Raw genomic sequence first — 5,480 nt, forward strand, 5'->3', positions numbered from 1 at the left:
TATTTGGTTGGTTTCTCTGACATCAGTTCAAAACGACGCTTATTAATTTCTTTAAAACGTTCAGACATTTGAAAAGGGGAGGAGGCAGTGTCCAGAGTGCAGCTCAGAGAGGGGCCGCCTGGCGCGAGGCTTAGCGGGCCGAGGCTAACAGCGCAGCAGCCGTCACGCCGTTGGCAGCCGCCAAACTTTCTGTCACTCTGTCTCCTAACTGGTAAAAGAGAGGCGATGACTTAGAGCTGCAGTGCCTACTAAATGATCAGGGGGTCATAACAAGACCAGGCAAATAGTAAGCACGCTATTAAGTATTGTTTATTATTTCCCTGGGTACAGTGATTTCCATACTTCTTAGCTGTTGCTGCTTAAGTCTTATAAATGCCAAAAAATTTTACAGGTTCTTCACTCCAACTTCTAGCTGGGGCTGGTAAATTTGTTTTAGACTCCAAGAAATTGATCTTTCCCAAAGCCATTGGCAAAGCAGCTCTTTTTGCTTAGATGCAAATCCAGATGTCCCTGGACAACACCATCCTTGCTACTTGCAGGCTTCCCTACAAAGGTGTTTCAATGTCTTTCCACATCACATACTTTTCTTATTATTTATTATATACAGTATACACCCACATATATTAAATATATTTTCTTTATATATTTTTATATATAAATACATTTTCTATTTATTAAATATTTTATTTAATATTTTATATAAATATACAATATATTATATATTTTTATATTTTATATTTATATTTTTATATATTTATATGTATAAATAAATATATATAAATAAAATAAATATATATTTTATATAAATATACAATACACTTGAAATCTTTGACCTTGTTAATTTATGTTTAATTATTTTTAAAGCTATTAATATAAACCTATTACTTGGTTGTTTATGATGAAAAAAGGTTGCGTTTCCCCACTATCCAGCCTTTCTCAGAAATGTATCTCTACATTCAATTCTACACCAAATCCCTTTCAAACACCCTGGAGGTATTTTTGTTGTTGTTGCTGTTGTTGAGGGAAACCCATAGCAGTCTGTAAGCTCCTACCCAGTATCCGTTCTCCTCTTCTGTCTTAGAACACTTGTTTTTTGTGAGGTGTAAATGCATCACATCTCAGACTTCCTTGAAACTATGTGTAGCCATGGGGGAAAGTCCTAGCCAGCAAGATTTAATCAGAAACATTGTGTGGAACTTCCAGACAGGTTGATCAAAGTTACTGACTTGGTTGGGAGGTATGGTTTTTCATGCTTTCTCCTGTCAGGAATCATTTGTGATAATTGGAACTCCAGCCATCATCAAGAGGTGACCTTGAAGATGGTAACCAGAGCTAGGATAATACAGCAGAAATGCAGAAGAAATGGAGGTCTCTATGACCACAGTGCAGCTGTACCAGCCCTTGATGCTTACCTTTAAACTTCTATTATATGATAGAGGAATAAACATCTATCCTCTTTAAGCTACTGTTACTTCAGCTTTTCTGTTACATATAGCCTTACTGAATCTTAACAGATATAGGAAGAGTGGGATCTTCACAGATATAGGAGATGAAGATCTGGGGCAATTCAGTTGGGAGCTCATCAAAGTCTCAAGGCAGGGAGTGTGGGGTCGGTCTTTTGCTGAATGACCCATGGTCCAGGTGCATTCCACAGTGAGGGGAAGTTGTAGCTTCTCTGCCAGGGGCAAAATGATGAGCTCACAGAAATGACAAATGATGGTCCCTCATGTTGGTGGACTTCCTGCTGCCAGGGGCTAGACCTGGCATTTGGCTGACTCTCTCCTCTTGAAAAGGTTATAAACACTCTGCTCTGTTCCCTTCTGTTTCCTTCTCTGTTTCTCCTTTAAATCTAAAGTCTTCATCTGGAAGTGGAAAATAATAATATTATAAATAATTTCTTTTATTTTGAAATTACGCTCTAACAACTTTAATTCTCCTCCGGGCAATATGATTGCTTTTGAGTGATGAGTGGAAAGGTCAGCAGTAGGGGAAGAAAAACACAGAAATGAAAGTTTATCATATTGTCTCACTGCAGGCCCCACCACCAGGATGTCTTCTAATGCTGTGGTAGCATGAAAACACATTTACTCAAGCAAATCACGATCAGTATAGTTTCTGTTTACTTTAAAAAGTACTAGCAAAACAGAAATATCCATCAAACCTCCTAAGAAGTATTTTTCTGCATGGAGTATGCATACTTCAAGAGAAAATTCTCAAAAGGAGAACCCATGAATACAGTAGACCTTGTCAAAATTAAGTATAACATTGTCAACATTTTGTGGGTCATTTTATTTACAAAAACCAGCTTTGAATATACAACCTTGCTGTCTTTGTTGTTGTTGTTAAGTCACTAAGTCGTGTCCAACTCTTTGTGACCCATAGACTAGCATGCCAGGCTCCTCTGTCCTCCATTATCTCCCAGAGTTTGCTCAAATTCATATCCATTGAGTTGGTGATGCTATCCAACCATCTCATCCTCTGTCGTCCCCTTCTCCTCCTGCCTTCAACCTTTCCCAGCATCAGGGTCTTTGCCAATGCGTCGGCTCTTCACATCTGGTGGCCAAACTATTGGAGCTTCAGCTTCAGTATCAATCCTTTCAGGGGATATTCAGGGTTGATTTCCTGATTTCCTGTAGGATTTCCTTTAGGACTGATTGCTATTCAAGGAACTCTCAAGAATCTTCTCCAGTACAACAATTCAAAAGCATCAAGTCTTTGGCATTCAGCCTTCTTCTAGGCCAACTCTCACACCCATACATGACTACTGGCAAACCATAACTTTGACTATATGGACCTTTGTTGGCAAAGTAATGTCTCTGCTTTTTAACACACTTTCTAGGGCTTCCCAGGTGGATCAGTGGTAAACAACCTGCCTGCCAGTGCAGGAGACACAGAAGAGGTGGGTTTGGTCCCTGGGTTGGGAAGATCCCCTGAAGGAAAAAATGGTAACCCACTCCAGTATTCTGCTTGGATAATCCCAAGGATAGAGGAGGCTGGCAGGCTACAGTCCATGGGGTCCTAAAGAGTCTGACAGACTAAGCACACATACAGCCTAGGTTTATTATAGCTTTCTTGCCAAGGAGCAAGCATCTTTTCATTTCTGGCTGCAGTCACTGTCCGCAGTGATTTTGGAGCCCAAGAAAATAAAAGAAATAAACTTCTATCTTCTTTAAGCTACTATTACTTCAGCTTTTCTGTTATAAAAGAAAATAAAAGTTGTCACTGCTTCCACTTTTCCCCCTTCTATTTGTTATGAAGTGATGGAACCAGATGCCACAATCTTAGTTTTTTAATATTGAGTTTTAAGCCATTTAGTTATGGACACTTGCCTGTCAATGAATGATAACATTTCACATTTAGACTGTCTGTAAATCTTTCATTATGAAGACAAATCAATTTTTGAACTTTGTTAAGTTGCCTTATTGATAATATACATGAAGGAGAACATGGATGGGTCGTTGTTACTCTATAATTTGATTTGAATCAGGGATGAAAAATGGTGAGATGTTCCTTTAAGTAGTTTCTGTTACTTTTTAAGTGAGGATTGAGTTTGATGGAGAAATAAAAATTCATTCTTGTTTATCTTCATGAATCCACAGCTGATTTTAAATCTCCAAGGTCTGTACTTATTAACAATGGCATATAAAAAAGGAAGAGTTCTATTTATGTTTCCTTGAAAATACAGAAAAATATAAATGCCACCTGCCCTAGTTCCCTGCCCCCACCCCGGGCCCAGCACAGGGTGGACGGCATTCAAGGAGAAAATCATCCTTCTCGGATAGCGGGTTTTTCAATTCCCCTGGTTCTTCCATGAGCTGCAGAGTGCCATTCTTCCAGTCCTGGGGCACCCAGGGGAGTGTGGGAACCATGTGTCTGGGGATTATCCTCTCGTGCAGGGTGTAGAGACTGCAGAGGCCCACCCGTGCATACTGGGTAGGGAATGCTCACCCCATCGGCTCCCGCCTACCCCAAGGAATCCTCATCTCACTTGTCCTCCAGCAGAACTGGGGCCATGAATAGAAATCTAACTTCCATGAGATTGTTGTTGTTTAGTGGCTAAAGCGTGTCTTACCATTTTGAGACCCCATGGACTGTAGCCTGCCAGGCTCCTCTGTCCATGGGATTTCCCAGGCAAGGATACTGCAGTGGGTTGCCATTTCCTACTCCTGGAGATCTTCCCCATCCAGAGATCGAACCCAAGTCTTCTGCATTGTCAGGCAGATTCTTTACCACTGAGCCACCTGGGAAGTCTTCTAGGCTTAATTACTTTACTGTAAATAAGGAGACAAATTTAATAAACTACAACATTCTTCTGATTTGGTCATCCTAACCCAATCGCACTAACTGAATCACAGATGTTAATAACGTTAAAAGTGTGATCTTTGCTATCTCTTAAAATAAAATGTACATATTTATGAAAGGCAGAAAAACATGCATAGGTAAAAATATCCAACACGAAGTACGACACCAGCTTTACTTTTTAAAAATTTCCCAGAGAAAATTTTGCAAATATTCTCCTCATAGAACAAAGTGGAAAACACTTTTTAAATCTTTATAACACTCTAATGAGACTTCTTTTCTTCCAGGTTTGTCTCTCCTCATTTCCTTACTTTAACCTTCTCTGTTTCCTCAGTGTCCTTGGTCTTCCCAAGGCCTGGCGGATAAACCTCTCCTTAAACTCCCTTCTTTTGCCTTTCAGTCCTGGTTCTCATTCACCTTCTCCTTAAGTTGCTCTTTTTCAAGTAACAAAATTTAAATGTGCTTGTTGCTTTTTCATATGACGAGTTAAAATTTAGTATGTGTGATTTATGTTTCAAAAGTAAGTAAATGGGGGAAAGACTTGGGAATCGAAGCTTGTCGCTTCTGTTCTTCGCTTAATTAACTGGTTACACTTGGTACCATCTGCAGTACCTTTCTCTCACACTGAAGGGAAGTGAAAGTCGCTCAGTCGTGTCCGACCCTTTGTGACCCCAAGGAATTCTTCAGCCAGAATACTGGAATGAGTAGCCATTCCCTTCTTCAGGGGATCGATCTTCCCAACCTAGGGATCAAATCCAGGTCTCCTGCATTGCGTGGATTCTTTACCAGCTGAGCCAACAGGATACACTTGTTTTAATTCACATAAATCAGGATCCTACCATTAAAGGTGGTGTGCTCATGATTCTGTTCCCCTGGGGTATTTAGGATAGTGCTTTATTTTTGTTTTAAAAAAGTCAGGGCCTCCATCACTAACCTCCTATACTTGCCCAGACTTTTTATTTATTCTAATTTCTTTTATTTGTGATAAGATAAAATACACACATAATATAAAGTTTACCATCTTTATCATTTTATATATCCATAGTATTAAGTACTCTGACATTTTTGTGTTCCCAATTTCCAGAACTCTTTTTATCTTAAAAAACGGAAACTCTGTATCCATTAAACAATCTCATTTCTTTTCTCCCCAAACCCCTAGCCAACCACCCTTTTCAATTCTG

At 39.5% G+C, this 5,480-nt stretch overlaps 1 long non-coding RNA gene across 1 annotated transcript; it reads right to left on the minus strand.

Moving 5' to 3' along the window:
- Positions 1–1,014: 1,014 nt before the first annotated feature.
- Positions 1,015–5,092, minus strand: LOC129629914 (uncharacterized). Its single transcript, XR_008703378.1, has 3 exons — positions 4,912–5,092; positions 4,073–4,271; positions 1,015–1,862 (listed from the first exon to the last, which is right to left on the minus strand). It is a non-coding gene; the product is annotated as an uncharacterized LOC129629914 (long non-coding RNA).
- Positions 5,093–5,480: the final 388 nt, after the last annotated feature.

Source organism: Bubalus kerabau, chromosome 16 (assembly GCF_029407905.1).
Source record: "Bubalus kerabau isolate K-KA32 ecotype Philippines breed swamp buffalo chromosome 16, PCC_UOA_SB_1v2, whole genome shotgun sequence".
Lineage (NCBI taxonomy): Eukaryota > Metazoa > Chordata > Mammalia > Artiodactyla > Bovidae > Bubalus > Bubalus kerabau.